The sequence below is a fragment of the Oryctolagus cuniculus genome, chromosome 14 (assembly GCF_964237555.1).
Source record: "Oryctolagus cuniculus chromosome 14, mOryCun1.1, whole genome shotgun sequence".
Taxonomy (NCBI): domain Eukaryota; kingdom Metazoa; phylum Chordata; class Mammalia; order Lagomorpha; family Leporidae; genus Oryctolagus; species Oryctolagus cuniculus.
This window is the reverse complement of record NC_091445.1, coordinates 61896573-61913987: the sequence shown is the minus strand read 5'-3', so window position 1 is coordinate 61913987 and position 17415 is coordinate 61896573. Positions and strand designations below refer to the sequence as shown.

The 17415-nt window shown below is 40.1% G+C and overlaps 1 long non-coding RNA gene across 1 annotated transcript in view; it reads right to left on the bottom strand.

Moving 5' to 3' along the window:
* Nucleotides 1-17415, bottom strand: part of LOC127492830 (uncharacterized) — a 134494-nt gene that overhangs the window by 25907 nt on the left and 91172 nt on the right. Inside the window, exon 5 of the long non-coding RNA XR_011382006.1 lies at nucleotides 14550-14628. This is a non-coding gene — a long non-coding RNA (uncharacterized lncRNA). The remainder of the gene's footprint in view (nucleotides 1-14549; nucleotides 14629-17415) is intronic.

The following is a 17415-nucleotide window of genomic DNA, read 5'->3' as shown; positions in this document are numbered from 1 at the left end:
GTTGATAATGATTGTGAACAACAAGCAAGTCTCCTCAAATTAGTAAAACTACTGTTGCTTAGAATGACAGAGCAAATAAACAACAAAAATGCCTTCTTAAAGTATTGCCTTGTATATAAAAAATGAGAAGCCAAAACATGGATGCCAATTCTTCTTTAACGATTTATTTAAGTTTTGAAGGCCAGAGTTATGGAGAGAGAGGGAGAAATAGAGAGAGATCTTCCATCCACTGGGTCACTCCCCAAATTTCTACAACAGCCTGTTATGCAACATTGCCAGCCCCAAATACTCCTCTCTCACTCTCTTTTAATTATTTACTTATTTATTTGAAAGGGAGAGAGTCAGAGAGATCAATTTTTCCATCACTGGTTCACTCCCCAGATGGCCACAATGACTGAGGCTGGTCCAGGCTGAAGCCAGGAACCCTGAACACCATCTGAGTCTCCCACTTTGGTGTTGTCTTCTTAGAAAACTAGAATGCAAGTGGATCAGCTGGGACTCAGACCCTCCAGGATATGGGTGTCACAAATATTAGTTTAACCTACCACACCACAGTTCTGTCCCCTGGATGCCAATTCTAAGAGATACCCAGATGGTAGCTTGAAAAGCATGTCTAGGGCCGGCGCCGCGGCTCAGTAGGCTAATCCTCTGCCTAGCGGCACCGGCACACCGGGTTCTAGTCCCGGTTGGGGCGCTGGATTCTGTCCCGGTTGCCCCTCTTCCAGGCCAGCTCTCTGCTGTGGCCAGGGAGTGCAGTGGAGGATGGCCCAGGTGCTTGGGCCCTGCACCCCATGGGAGACCAGGAAAAGCACCTGGCTCCTGGCTCCTGCCATCGGATCAGCGCGGTGCGCCAGCCGCAGTGCGCCGGCCGCGGTGGCGATTGGAGGGTGAACCAACGGCAAAGGAAGACCTTTCTCTCTGTCTCTCTCTCTCTCACTGTCCACTCTGCTTGTCAAAAAAAAAAAAAAAAAAAAAAAAAAAAAAAAAAAAAAAACACATGTCTAATTGGCTAGAAAGGATAGACCAGTAAATATTTATGTAAATCTCTTATCTATATGGTGCAAACTTCCAAATCACAGTGAGATGACCTAACAATAAGAGATGCCGGACAGGGGAAGGGGGGAAGGAAATGCAAAGACCCCCACCAAGCTCCTAAAATAAAATTATTTGTGGAAAAGAATGCATTGAGTGATGGTCAGAGATCAATGAAAGGTATGGTGGTAGAAGGCTATAGTGCAATATTTGAATTTTGTTAGAAGTTCCACCAGATGGATCCATAATGGCTCAGTGGCTGTGCTTTGGAAAATATCTGTTAAATATTGGTATGTAATATTTTAGCCCAACTATGGGCACCTTGTGGCTTAGGAAACAGATTTAAGAACCATTAGTAGTTATTGATAGTTAAAGAGTAGTAAGCAAGTATAATAAGAAAAGAAGGGACATCCATGAGCACTTGAATGCACCCCAAATTTATGGGCAGAACAGAATGAATGGTCAAAGAGAGTAAGTGAGGCATATTGTTAGAGAAGAAAAAGAAATAAAGAATTTAGAGAGACACATCTGGTTAAACACAACTGAGAAGTACAGTCAGCTAAGGAATTTAAATTGTCCATTGGTTCAGCAGTGCCAGACAATTTTGAGTGGAATGGTGAGGATAGAGCCCAGACTACAAGAGGCTGAGAGTGACAGGGAAATCAGGAGATGTAGACAAGACCCGGATTTTCTTTATGTGACCTCTAAACTGAACCTCTATGTGGACCTCAGTAGTAAGATTTTATTTTTAAAGAACCTGACTTGCTAAATTGTAAATGCTGATCTTCAATACCGACCCACCTGGGCTATAACAGCAGGAAATAACCACATCTGACCCTACCTGCGGAAGTGTCCAGATAGTAAAGCATCCTAACCTTGACTCTTCTCGCCTATGAAAAGCATTGTTTAGCCCTAGGGGAATGATGTTTTAGAAAACTTTTCCATAGCAATCTTTGCCCTTCTCCTTAGTGTAAAGGTGTCCACAAGAATTAGCTCTGTACAAATCGAAGAAAAGGAGTTGGCATCTCTTCCTTAGAAAAGAAACCTTTGGAGCTAGTCAGGCATTGGGCTTTGAAATCACCTGCCATGGAGGCACGGAAAGAACATCTTGAGCTGCCACACACGGATGCCAATGCCTGCCCTTTAGGACGTACAGAAGATGATCAACAAGTTTAGCTTGGCTACACAGCTGGGAGCCAGTGCACAAATACGAACGCCCTGCAGATGCTGCACGGCAGATCCTGCCTCTTACTAAACAATCACAAATTGAATGTCTTTCATGTAGACCAGCCATAAAGATGCCAGGAAAAACATTTCAGTGATTGTTCTACTTCATGAAGGCAGAGAGTCCTAGACTCTCTAGATAGCCTAGTGTGTTCACATGTTATCTTAGTATTTAATCCTTTTTTTGTGACCTAAATTGTTCACAAGTCTGCCCACCCCTATAAAAGAGATAAAAAGTTTGGACTTCTGTGATTGAAGCTGGGTAAGATAGGACCAAACTTATCTTCTTGAAATGGAAGACAGTTAAAAGTTGGTGTGCACATTAGACCTATACACAGACAAACCCTAATGCATTTGGGGTTCTGATGTAGTCAGAACAGGTGAAGGGGCCCTGGCAGGTATTTTTAAAGGTGCCCTGAATGATTCTATTATGCAGTGAGGGTTAAGAATTGCTGTCCTAGAAGAAGATCCTATGAAATTCTCCCTTTTATTAAAGAATATGTTACTTATAGTAAAACTGCTGTCAAACCAACCAATGGAAGATACTCTACTGTTTGTTAATCAGGTTTTTGTTAGAGATGGAAAATCCATCCTAAGTGGAATTACAAAAAAATAATATGTATATTAGAAAAGTCAGACTAAAGGGCCAGGATTGTAGCATAGTGGATAAAGCTGCTGCCTGCAGCGCCTGCATCCCATATAGTGCTGGTTCAAGTCCCATCTGCTCCTCTTCTGACCCAGCTCTCTGCTATGGCCTAGGAAGGCAGTAGAAGATGGCCCAAGTGATTGGGCCCCTGCACTCATGTGGGAGACCTGGAAGAAGCTCCTGGCACCTGGCTTCAGATAGGCTCAGCTCAGGCCATTGTGCCCACTTAGGGGAGTGAACCAGTGAATGGAAGATCTTTCTGTCTTTCCCTCTCTCCATCTGTAATCTACCTTTCAAATAAATAAATAAAATATTTTTACAAAAGAAGTCAGATTAAGTATTTTATTCAACCAACATTCCCTCAAAAATTTTTCAGAAAAAGAATTTTTAAAATGTATTTGGGTGAGAGTGAGAAGAAAGATCTATCTCATCTGTTGGTTCACTCCCCAAATGCCCACAATGACTGTAGCTGGACCAGGCCAAACCTGGGAGCCAGGAATTCAATGCAGGTCTCCACATGGAGAACCCACTACTTGATCCATAACCCCTGTCTCCCAGGGTCCATATTAGTAGGAAGCTGGAATCAGGAGCCGGAGCCAGGTACTGAACCCAGGATACTCCAGAATGGGATGCAAGTGTTCTAACCAGTAGCTTAACCACTAGGCCAAATGCCCACCCCAGCGATCATTTCTTGAGTGCATACTATGTGGTACACTCTGTTTAAACTGCTAAGAGAGGTACATAACTATTCTCCAGTCTTTGCTTTCACAGAGCAAGTAAGTCTTACGAAGAAAGTCTCATGTGTGATTAAAGTAAAATCTAAGAAAGCAAGAAACTTTAGATTTTGTACTGCCTTAGGGTCATTGCTACTGGGTGGATTAAGATGACTAAAGATTCTAGCCATCCCTCCTAGCAAAAGGTGACATCTAGCCAGCACCGCGGCTCACTAGGCTAATCCTCCACCTTGCAGCATCGGCACACCAGGTTCTAGTCCCGGTCGGGGCGCCGGATTCTGTCCTGGTTGCCCCTCTTCCAGGCCAGCTCTCTGCTGTGGCCTGGGAAGGCAGTGGAGGATGGCCCAAGTGCTTGGGCCCTGCACCCCATGGGAGACCAGGATAAGTACCTGGCTCCTGCCATTGGATCAGCGTGGTGCACCGGCTGCAGCGCGCCGGCCGCGGCGGCCATTGGAGGGTGAACCAACGGCAAAGGAAGATCTTTCTCTCTGTCTCTCTCACTGTCCACTCTGCCTGTAAAAAAATAAATAAATAAATAAACAATTTAAAAAAAAGGTGGCATCTATTTTTTCTTTCTCCAAGGCTGGCCCTGTGACCTTCTCTGACCAATAAATGCATAAGAAGTGATGCTACACTAGTTTTAGTCCTAGGCTTCTGGGAATTCAACAGCTTCTAACCTTGTTCAATTGGAGCCATCAGTCACCATGAAAAGTGGTCCAGATACTTTGCTGGACAGAACACAAGGAGAGTGAAATACCTGGTAATTTTAGCCATGCAGAACAAAGTACTATGTATGTGAGGAAGCCCAAGTGAGCCATATGAAGTAGCCACATGGAGTACTTCCAATGAATACCGTCCTATGATTGAATAAGTGGTAACAGTGGAAGGCTCATCCAGTCAACCATAGAATCATGAAAAACAATACATAGCTTTTGTTTTCAGTTACTAAGCTTTAGGGTCATTTGTTACACAACAAATATTACTGATACAGAAATATGTAACTAGAAGTGTAGTGATACAATAACAAAAATCTAAAATACATGGCATTAACCTAGGTCAGGGAGAAGACAGAAGTTGGAAGGGTAGCAAAGAGACTAGTAAATGGAAGTTGGAAAAGCAGGTAAGTACTTGCTACTGGAAGCTAAAGAGAGAAAAACTCTTATCGAGTAGGTCAGAATTGTTTGGCTATAATGACCTGGAGGATAGAAAACACCAATGATTTATGGATCTGGCTAAAAAGATGCTCAAGCATAATGATGAAAGTGAAAGAGTGAAAGCTGGCATCTTTTAGCCACCTATGATAAAGCATGCACATCATAAATCGGAAATGAGCTGAAGAAGCTATTCCTTTTGAAAACAGAATTGAGAGGAAATGTTTCCATTCATGGACTTGCCAGGTTGGAAAATAAAACTGCTTCTCACTTCCAACCTCTCCATGAGGAAAAGGATTGTTCAGTAAAGGAAAAGCCTCAAGGTAAAGATCAAATCCAGGGCACTTGACACATTTTATGGCATAGATTTATGATGTGCAACCCTCTGTTAGGACCTCAGAAAGATGTGAGAATCTTTGGAGGATTTCTTCACAGAACCCTGACTTGCACTCCAAAAGAAAGAGGTACCTGTCTTGTAGAAATCCATGGGGAAGATTTTATTAAAATGAAGTGAATTTATAGTTTGATGCATAGAAAACAAGTAAAACTTCAAAGACCTGTATTGATGAGAACACCAGCAATTCGGACTAAAAGAGACAGGACCATATAAGATAAAGTGAGACTTTCTGGGCTCCAAATGATGCAGAAGAGATCCTCAGGATAAAGTTAGTCAGCTATTGAAATGGGCCTCATTTCATGTAAAATAAAGGGGTTCTTGGGCAGGCATTTGGTGCAGCTGTTAAACTTCCATTTGTGATGCCTGGGTTCCATATTAAAGTGTCTGGGTTTGAGTCCCAGCTCTGCTTCTGATTCCAGCTTGCTAATGTACATCCTGGGAGGCAGCAGGTTGCTTCTCAAATAACTGAGTCTCTGTCACCCACTTGAGTAACCCAGATTGAGTTCCAGGCTCCTGGCTTCAGCTTGGCCCAGCCCAGGCTCTTTGGAGTGAGCCAGTGGGTGGGATCTCTAACTCTGTCTCTCTCTGTCTCCAACTCTGTGCTTTTTGAAAGGAAAAGAATTGAAAGAAACAGAAAGAAAAGGAAAAGAAAAAGAGAAAAAGAGAGGTCTCAGGTTATACAGTTAAAACCCAGAGAGCAGGATGAGGAGCTTGCAAGAACAGAGGACTGGGAAAATTGAGGCAAAAAGCCAAATGAGAAAAGAGAAGGCAGAACTCAGCTCTAATCAAGGAATGCCCCCTGCACCACTACAGGAGAGACTGACAACTGGTGTCCTTGTGGACTTCAAAATTCTATGGACCATAGAAATCCTAAAAGATATGATAAGAAAGGATCTTCACCACGATGCATTACAGTCAAACTTTCAACAGTAAAAAGAAAAGATTCTAAAATGTACATGAGAGAAACGCCAGGTTAATTTCAGAGCATCTCCGATTAGACTCAATAGCTGACTTCTCATCAGAAACTCTACAGGCTAGGAGAGAATGGAGAGACTTAGTCCAAGTCTAAAGAAAAAAAAACTGTCAACCCAGAATACTGTACCCTGCAAAGCTCTCATTTATGAATTAAGGTGAAATAAAGACATTCCATAACAAGCATAAATTGAAAGAATTTGTCACTACTCATCCAACTCACAAAAGATGCTTAATTATGTGATACACACAAAAATGCAGAAGGTAGTTATCACCATGAAAGAATGTAAAGGCAGGAAATTCCCCAGTAAAAGTACAAGGGAAATCCAAAGTAAACAACAGGAATATTATGGAAAAATGGCAGAGTCAAATCATTACTTATCAGTAGTAACCTTGAATGTAAATGGCCTAAATTCTCCAGTTAGAAGACACAGACTGACTGGATTAAAAAACAAGACCCATTCATTTGCTGCCTGCAAGAAACACACACCAACAAAGATACCTACAGACTGAAAATGAAAGGATATAAAGACAGAAAGCAAAAAAAGAGGAGGTATAGCCATTCTAATAAACAAAATAGACTTTAATACAAACTGTTAAGAGACAAAGAAGGGCACTATGGGGGGCCAGTGCCGTGGCACAGTGGGTTAACACCCTGGCCTGAAGTGCTGGCATCCCATATGGGTGCCGGTGCAAGTCCTGGCTGCTCCATTTCCTACCCAGCTCTCTGCTATGGCCTGGGAAAGCAGTAGAAGATGGTCCAAGTCCTTGGGCCCCTGCACCCACATGGGAAACCTAGAAGAAGCTCCTGGCTCCTGGCTTCAGATCAGTGCAGCTCCAGCCATTGCAGCCAATTGGGGAGTGAACCATTGGATGGAAGACCTCTCTCTCTCTCTCTCTCTGTCTCTGTCTCTGTCTCTCCTCTCTCTGTGTAACTCTGACTTTCAAATAAATAAAAATAAATCTTTATTAAAAAAGGGCACTATATAATGATTAAATGATCGATTTAACAGGAAGATATGACTATTATATATATATATACACACACACACACACACACACACACAACCAATGCCAGGGCACCTGGCTATTTAAAACAAATGTTAATGGATCTAAAGGGAGAGATAGAATCTAATACAATAGTAATGGGGTAATTCAACTCCCCACTTTCAGCAATGGACAGTTCAAATAGAAAGGAAATCAACAAAGAAACAATAGAGCTAACTGACACTATGAACCAAATGGACTTAACTGATACCTACAGAACTTTTCATCCCACAGTTTCAGAATACACAATCTTCTCATCAGTACATGGGATTTTCTCTAGGATATACCACATGGTAGGCCTTAAAGTAAGTCTCAGCAAATTCAAAAAAATCAAAATCATACCATGCATCTTCTGTGGAAATTAACAGCTCAAGAATCCCTAGAATATATGTAAAACACATGCACCTTAATGAACAGTGGGTCAAAGAAGAAATCAGAAGAGAAATAAAAAAATTCTAGAAATCAATGAAGACAACAATACAACATATCAAAACTTACTAGAGGCCGGTGCCATGGCTCAATAGGCAAATCCTCTGCCTGTGGCACTGGCACCCCGGGTTCTAGTCCCGGTCGGGGCACCAGATTCTGTCCCAGTTGCTCCTCTTCCAGTCCAGCTTTTTGCTATGGCCCGGGAGTGCAGTGGAGGATGGTCCAAGTCCTTGGGCCCTGCACCTGCATGGGAGACCAGGAGGAAGCACCTGGCTCCTGGCTTTGGATCAGCACAGTGTGCCAGCTGCAGTGCGCCGGCTGCAGCAGCATTGGAGTGTGAACCAATGGTAAAGGAAGACCTTTCTTTCTGTCTCTCTCACTGTCCACTCTGCCTGTCCAAAAAAAAAAAAAAAAAAAAAACTTTACTGGATACAGCAAAACAGTGTAAAGATGGAAGCTTTTAGCAACTGGTGCTTGCATCAAGAAATTGGAAAGGTATCAAATAAATGAGCTATCAATACATCTCAAGTGACTAAAGAAACAACAACAAATCAAACCAAAAATTAGTAATAGAAAGGAAATAATTAAAATTAAAGAAGAAATAAACAAAACTGAAAAAAATAGAAAAGATCAGGGAAATGAAGAGCTGGCTTTTTGAAAAAAAAAAAAAAACCACTAGCCCAACTAATCAAAGAAAGAAGGAAAAGACAAAAATCAATAAAATTAGAGATGAAAAAGGAAATATAATAATAGACGCCACAGAAATAAAAAGAATCATCAAAAATTACTAGAAAGAGCCAACAAACCTGGAAACCTAGAAGAAATGGATAGATTCCTGGACACATACAACCTACCTAAATTTATCCATGAAGATATAGAAAATCAATAACCAAGACAGAAGTTGAATTAGTAATAAAGACCCTCCCAGCAAAGAAAAGTCCAGGAATGATGGTTTCTCTGCTGATTTATTCAGAAATTTAAAGAGGAACCAACTCCAATTCTTCTGGAGTTATTCAAAACAATTGATAGGGAGGGCATCTTCCCAAGTTTTTTCTATGAAGCCAGCATCACCTTAATTCCTAAACCTGAAAAAGATAAAACAGAGAAAGAGAACTGCAGACCAATTTCCCTCATGAACATAGACACAAACATCCTTAACAAAATAGTACCCAATCAAATCTAACAACACATCAGAAAGATCATTCACCCAGACCAAGTGGGATTTATCCATGGTATGCAGGGATGATACAACATTCACAAATCAATACGGGGGCTGGCGCTGTGGTGCAGCAGGTTAAAGCCCCAGCCTGTAGCACTGGCATCCCATATGGGTACTGCTTCGAGTCCTGGCTGTTCCTCTTCTGATCTGGTTCTCTGCTATGGCCTGGGAGGCAGTTAAAGATGGCCCAACTCCTTGGGTCCCTGCAGCCATGTGGGAGACCTGGAAGAAGCTCCTGGCTCCTGGCTTCAGATCTGCTCAGCTCTGGCCATTGCAGTCATTTGGAGAGTGAATGGAATAGAATGGAAGATCTACCTCTCTCTCTGGCTCTACTCTCTGTAACTCTTTCAAATAAATAAAATAAATCTTTAAAAAAAAAACACAAATCAATAAATGTGATACATTAACAAACTGAAGAACAAAACCATATAATTATCTAAAGAGATACAGAGTAAGCATTTGATAAAGTACAACATCCTTTCATGATGAAAAAGTTAAGCAAATTTGGTATAGATAGAACATACATCAACACAATCAAAGCAATTGATGACAAACCCTTAGCCAGCATCTTATTGAATGGGGGAAAGTTGAAAGCATTCCCACTAAGGTCTAGAACCAGACAAGGATGCCCACTCTCACCATTGCTATTCAAGATAGTCCTGGAAGTTTTATCCAGAGCCATTAGGCAAGAAGAAGAAATCAAAGGATACAAATTGGAAAGGAGAAAGTCAAACTACCCCTATTTGCAGATGACATGATACTATACATAGGGGAACAAAAATACTCCACTAAGGGACTATTGGAACTCATAAAAGAGTTTGGTAGAGTAGCAGGACATAAAATTAACACACCAAAAAAATCAATAGCCTTTGTGTACACAGATAACACCGTGGCTGAGAAAGAACTTCTAAGATCAATCCCATTCAGAATAGCTACAAAAAATTAAGTATCTTGGAATAAAATGAACCAAAGATGTCGAAGATCTCGACAATGAAAATTATAAAACATTAAAGAAATAAATAGAAGACACAAAAAATGGAGAGAGAGAGACAAAAAAAATGGTGGCTTTATCTGCTATGCCACAGTGCCGGCCCCCATAATACCAGATTTCAAGATATACTACAGGGCAGTTTTAATCAAAACAGACTGGTACTGGCACAAAAATGAGTAGCAGGTAAAGCTGTCGCCTGCAGTGCCAGCATCTCATATGGGTGCCAGTTCAAGTCCCACTGCTCCACTTCTGATCCAGCTCTCTTCTATGGCCTGGAAAAGCAGTGGAAGTTGGCCCAAGTTCTTGGGCCCCTGTACCGTATGAGAGACCCAGAAAAGCTCCTGGCTTCAGATCAGCCTGGCCATCAGGGGAGTGAACCAGCAGATGGAAGTCCTCTCTCTCTCTCTCTCGCTCTCCCTCTCCCTCTCCCTCCATTTGTAACTCTGCCTTTCAAATAAATAAATAAATCTTAAAGAATAGAAACTCCAAAAATCAATCCATGCATTTAAAAACAACTTATCTTTGACAAAGGAGCTAAAATCTACCCCAGAGCAAGGATAGTCTCTTCAACAAATAGTGCTGGGAAAACTGGATCTCCACTTGTAGAAATATGAAACAAGCCCTCTACCCTACACTATACATGAAAATCCACTCAAAATTGATTGAAGACCTAAATCTATGACCTGAGTTCATCAAATTACTAGAGAACATTGGGGAAACTCTTTAAGACATTGACATAGGCAAAGACTTCTTGGAAAATATCATAGAAGCACAGGATTCAAAGCCAAAATTGGGAAATGGGATTTTTAAACAAAGAAACAACAAAGAAAGAAAACTATATACCAATATCCATGATTAACAGATGCAAAAATCCTCAACAAAATACTAGCTAATTGAATCCAACTACACATCAGAAAGATTATTCACCCAGATCAAGTGGACATTATCCCTGGTAGGCAGCAATGGTTCAACATAGGCAAATCAATAAATGTGATAAATCACATTAACAAATTGAAGAATAAAAACCGCATAATGATCTCAATAGATGCAGAGAAAGCATTGGATAAAAATACTACAGCCTTTCATGATAAAAGCCTTAAGCAAATTGAGTATACAGGGAACATACGTCAACACAATCAAGGTGATTAATAACAAACCCACAGGCAGCACCATATTGAATGTGGAAGTTGGAAGCACTTTCGCTAAGATCTGGAACCAGACAAAGATGCCCACTTTATCAGGGAATACAAGTAAAAAATACAAAGAGGTTTTACCTCATCCCAATTAGAATGGCAATTATCAAAAAATGAATGAATGAATGAATAAATAAATAAATGTTGGTGAGGATTAAGGAGAAAAGTACCTTAATACACTGTTGGTGGGAGCATAAACAGGTATAACCAATATGGAAGATGATATGGAGAGTCCTCAGAAATCTGAAAATATATCTACCATATGATCCAGCCACATGGGAATGTAATCAAATGAAATGAAATCAACATATGAAAGAGTTATTTGTACCCCATGTTTTTTTTAACTTTTATTTAATAAATATAAATTTCCAAAGTACGACTTTTGGATTATAGCCGCTTTTTTCCACCCATAACCTCCCTCCCACCTGCAACCCTCCCATCTCCCACTCCCTCTCCCATCCCATTCACATCAAGATTCATTTTCCATTATCTTTAAATACAGAAGATCAATTTAGTACATACTAAGAAAAGATTTCAAGAGTTTGCACACACACAAAAACACAAAGTATAAAGTACTGTTTGAGTACTAGTTATACCTTTAATTCACATTGTACAACACATTAAGGACAGAGATCCTACATGGGGAGTAAGTGCACAGTGACTCCTGTTGTTGATTTAACAATTGACACTCTTATTTATGACATCAGTAATCTCTGGAGGCTCTTGTCATGAGCTGCCAAGGCTATGGAAGCCTCTTGAGTTCTCCAACTCTGATCTTATTTAGACAAGGCCATAATCAAAGCAGAAGTTCTCTCCTCCCCTCAGAGAAAGGTACCTCCTTCTTTGATGGCCTGTTCTTTCCGCTGGGGTCTCACTCACAGAGATCTTTCATTTAGGTCATTTTTTTTTCTTTTACCAGAGTGTCTTGGCTTTCCATGCCTGAAATACTCTCATGGGCTTTTTAGCTGGATCCAAATGCCTTAAGGGCTGATTCTGAGGTCAGAGTGCTGTTTAGGACATCTGCCATTCTATGAGTCTGCTGTTGCACCCCATGTTTATTGCAGCTCAATTCACAATAGCTAAGATATGGAATCAACCCAGATGTCTATCAACTGATGAGTGGATAAAGAAAATATGGTGTGTATACATATAAATACATATATACACTATGGAATACTACTCAGTTATAACAAAGAAATCCTGGCTTTTGCAATAAAAATGGATACAACTGGAAACCATTATGCTTAGTGAAATAAACTAGTCTCAAAAAGACAAATATCATGTTTTCTCTGATATGTGACAATTAATATAGCATACAAAAAGTATATAGGAATTAAATGGACATGTTGTGCTACAGTTGTTATTTTTAGCCCTTGTCTATACTTCTGTGGAACTATGGTATTCCTACTTTTTACTTGTTGGATATTCTAGGTATTGGTAAATTAAGCCTGTGATCATAGAGTAGAATAACTTACATTTTTGCAAAAATTAATGAAAAGAATGGAGTGGAGAGGAAGGAAAGTATGGTTATCTTCTTAGTACATTATCTATGAAATACATGAGATCTGCTCTATTTATATTAATCAAAATAATAATTCAGACAGGTGAAGGTAAAAAAAACTGTACCAATGATAAGCTTATCTTTGAATTCCATTTTTCATGAAAAAATTATTATGAACTATGAACTAGGACTGCTATGAGCTTCATTTTCCTCTCATTTTGAGTGCTCTCTCCCTGAATCACCTTTGTATGTTAGGTATTTGGAGAGGCAGACAACTTGTCTTCATTCAGAGATCTTTGGACACAAGGGCGCCACACCCAGGGACCTGCAGCATAGGTGCTTCATTCATATCTAAACCTGATTTAGATGACCTAAATCTGATGTCCTAAGTCTGAGTTTTGAGAGCATCATGTGAGGAAGCCCAAGTTAGCCATATGGGGAGGCCAAAAGGAGGAGAATTAAAGTGTTGCAGCTGATATCCCCAGACTGGCTCCCAACTCCATGCAGTTATAGCACTGATTCCAGACAAGAGTGGAGCCATTTGGCTGAACCCACAAAATCAAAAGAAATAATAAATTGCTGCTTTAAGCCACTAAGTTTTTGGGAGCTTTATTTTATGGAAATGGATCACTGACATTATTGTAGACCACTGGTGCAGAACTTTGAAACAGAGAATCCTAGTTGACAAGACAATTAAACTAACTTTTCTGTATTAGCAGGTTTTTAAAATTACATCCCAAGTTGATATCAATAAAAACAATCTAGCATGCTTGTGAATAAGCAGACAATAATGCAACCTAGACAGATGGCTTTGATTCCACTTATTCTATAATAATGTCTAAATTTTGAAATTTATGCCTAGTTTTTTCACAAAATGCATCTCTGTGAGTTTTTTAATCTCTCACATATATCAGATATTATCTAATAATTATCTAAGATTATAGTTTTCTAATAAGTATATAATTTCATGTAACATGGTTCCCCTGTATTCATATGAAGCCATCTAATTACATGTGAAAACAATAGTAAAGCTCATCTAATGTGTGGATAAAAAAATCAAATCATTCCCAGCTGATGTGTCCCCACTGTGGTTAGATACCCCAATCAACATGATTTATACCAGTAATAGGAGCAGATCATCAATGCTGTTTCCAGCTGCTCTAAAAATTTTCCCCTAAGCAGTAACCAAGCGATGGAAAATCCCCAGCATGAAGGTTCATAGAGGAGGTGTGGCAGGCACGTGCCAGTCACTAACTAGATTGATCTTGCAATGGTGTGTCTCCAATAATAAGTGGCTTCCAGAGCAACAAAGAACCTTGAGTGTGCAAAGGCTCAGGTAGCAGCCCAGCTGCATCAGAACAAAATAGGACTCAAAAGAGAACATTGGCATATTTTCTTCTTGTGTCTGTATTGGTCTTCATTTGAAATTATCTGGTATATAACAGGCAAACAATAAACCCCATCCAACTGAATTTTAAAGGAATTTTTAGAGGATATGCATAGGGTAATTCAGAAAGTCCACAGAAAATAGAATTATATTTAGTTGCAAACTTTTTTTTGAAATTCATATGTAGTTTTCTCATAACACATATTTCATTGAACCTTTAGAAGATATATCATCTTCATGGAATTCAAAATTCTTTTACATAAAAATAAACTTTTAGTTCCATTTTTCATGAATTTTTAAATTTTAATTTTACTTATTTAATTAAGAGACAGACATCCCATCTATTGGTTCACTCCCCAATCTCATGCAATGGTTGGCTGAAGGATAGGCTGAATCTGGGAGCTGGAAACCCAATTATTTGAGTCGTTGGGATCTGTATTGGCAGGAAGCTGGAGTCAGGAACCTGAGCTGGTAATTGAACCTAGGAACTCAGATGTGGAATGTGGGTGTCTTAACCCCTAGGCTAAACACCCACTTTTCTGTGAACTTCTTGAAGCACACACATACAGAACCCAAGAGGAAACTGGCACCCAGAGTGAAGAAATGATTTACACAAAGACTCTTACCTTGGTCTTGGCAGAAGCTGAGCTTAAACTGCTGATTCTACTCTACAATGTGTCAGGAAGTATTTCAGGTGCTAGGATGCTAAAGAAAAAAAAACTCTTTGAATCATGAAGCAATCAGAGAAGGAGACATAAAAGACAATGAATGGGGGCTGGCATTGTGGCATAGCATGTAAAGCCTCCGCCTGCTATGCTGGCATCTCATATGGGTGCTGATTGTAGTCCCAGCCGCTCCACTTCCAATCCAGCTCCCTGATAATGTGCCTGGGGCAGCAAAGGAAGATGGCCCAAGTGCCTGGGCCCCTGCACCAGGTGGGAGACCCAGAAGAAGCTCCTGGCTTCAGTCCAGCCCAGCCCTGGCTGTTGCAGCCACTTCAGGAGTAAATCAGTCGATGGAAGATTTCTCTCTCTCTCGCTCTCTACTTTTTTCTTTATAACTCTGATCTTAAAATAAACAAAATAACTTTTTTCAAAAAGAAGACAGTGAGTGAATTAAAGAAAAAAATTACATGACAGGACAGAGTTTTTTTTTTTTTTTAAAGTTGATGCACCATTTTATTGGTGAAAATTGCAATGTTTAAAACTGTCATTTATCCCCCAGATAATTATATTTACAAATCACAAATATTTATCATTATAAATTTTCTAATAGCATAATTCATCATAATTCAAAATGTATAATATGAAATTATATATGTATGAAAATAATGCACAAAGTGATAAACCAATAGAGCCCTGAGCTAACTTCTAGTACATAAAAACATTTACTCACTTACTTTGTGGCAATAATGGTATTTCATTTGAATTAAGGAAGAGTAGAAAATTTGAAAAATGATGTTATGACAATTGGTCAATCAGATAATATTTTCTCTCATGAAAATGTTTTTTTTCTTTTTTTTTTTAACTTTTATTTAATGAATATAAATTTCCAAAGTACGGCTTATGGATTACAATGGCTTCCCCCCCATAACGTCCCTCCCACCCGCAAGCCTCCCCTTTCCCACTCCCTCTCCCCTTCCATTCACATGAGGATTCATTTTCGATTCTCTTTATATACAGAAGATCAGTTTAGCATACATTAAGTAAAGATTTCAACAGTTTGCTCCCACACAGAAACATAAAGTGAAAAATAATAGATGATTTTTTAAATGATGATGAAATCAGATCAGACCTATTGTCATGTTTAATCCCAGCGAGAGTCAAGTTGGGAATTGCTAATTTCTTTTTTTTTTCTTTTTTTTTTTTTTTACAGAAGATCAGTTTAGTATACATTAAGTAAAGATTTCAACAGTTTGCACCCCCATAGAAACACAAAGTGAAATATACTGTTTGAGTACTCGTTATAGCATTAAGCCTCAATGTACAGCACATTAAGGACAGAGATCCTACATGAGGAGTAAGTGCACAGTGACTCCTGTTGTTGACTTTACAAATTGACACTCCTATTTATGGCATCAGTAATCTCCCTATGCACCAGTCATGAGTTTCCAAGGCTATGGAAGCCCCTTGAGTTCTCCGACTCTTATCTTGTTTAGACAAGGTCATAGTCAAAGTGGAGGTTCTCTCCTCCCTTCAGAGAAAGGTACCTCCTTCTTTGAAGACCTGTTCTTCCCACTGGGATCTCACTCACAGAGATCTTTCATTTAGGGTGGTTTTTTTTTTTTTTTTTTTTTTTTTTTGCCAGAGTGTCTTGGCTTTCCATGCCTGAAATACTCTCATGGGCTTTTCAGCCAGATCAGAATGCCTTTAGGGCTGATTCTGAGGCCAGAGTGCTGTTTAGGACATCTGCCATTCTATGAGTCTGCTGAGTATCTCACTTCCCATATTAGATCACTCTCCCCTTTATTTATTCTATTGGTTAGTATTAGCAGTTACTAGACTTGTTTATGTGCTCCCTTTGACTCTTAGTCCTTTCATTATGATCAATTGTGAACTGAAATTGATCACTTGGACTAGTGAGATGGCATTGGTACATTCCACCTTGATGGGATTAAATTGGAGTCCCCTGGTATGTTTCCAACTCTACCATTTGGGGCAAGTCAGCTTGAGCATGTCCCAAATTGTACATCTCTTCCCTCTCTTATTCCCACTCTTATGTTTAACAGGGATCACATTTCAGTTAAATTTCAACACTTAAGAATAACTGTGTATTAATTACAGAATAAAGCAGATAGAGCAGAGGAAGAAGAATTAGAAGTCTGCCAGGGATGAGTACAGAGTGAATTCTAGCTGGGGTGGTCTGGGCTCACACCTTTGAAAAGGTTTGAAAAAGGTCAACAAATTGGGAATTGTGCGGGACAGCACCTTTCAGCCGAGGTTGGAGCCAGTGCAAGGACTTAAGGCAGGAGTGGGCCTAGAACAGCTTCTGAGACATGCAGGCACAGCTGAAGAGCAAAAATCACCTGATACAGCATGTCTTCTAAAAAGCATGGAACAATCTGGAAACTTGTTCAGTCTGGTCTTCCAGTTGAAGCAGGAATTTCAGCACAGTGGCCCTGACCCATGCTTGTCCAGGAATCCAGTAAATACCCCTAGTCCAAGGGTTCACTGTCTCAAAAAGCAGCTTATCCCATTGCAAAGGAGTGGGAGTGGGGGCATTCCCTATAGTTAAAAAACTGTAATCTGTTGCCTTTGGTTCACCCTGTGATTCCACCTCTACCCTGGAACAATACAAAGCCCCTCTTTTCAGCCAATGTGCACTATCCTTCAGCCAAGGACACTTGTGAGGCAGTTTGGCACAGAGGCAAGATTAAGACTCCACAGTCAGGCTGGTGCCACGGCTCACTAGGCTAATCCTCCACCTGTGGCAACGGCACTCCAGGTTCTAGTCCTGGTATGGGTGCCTGTTCTGTCCTGGTTGCTCCTCTTC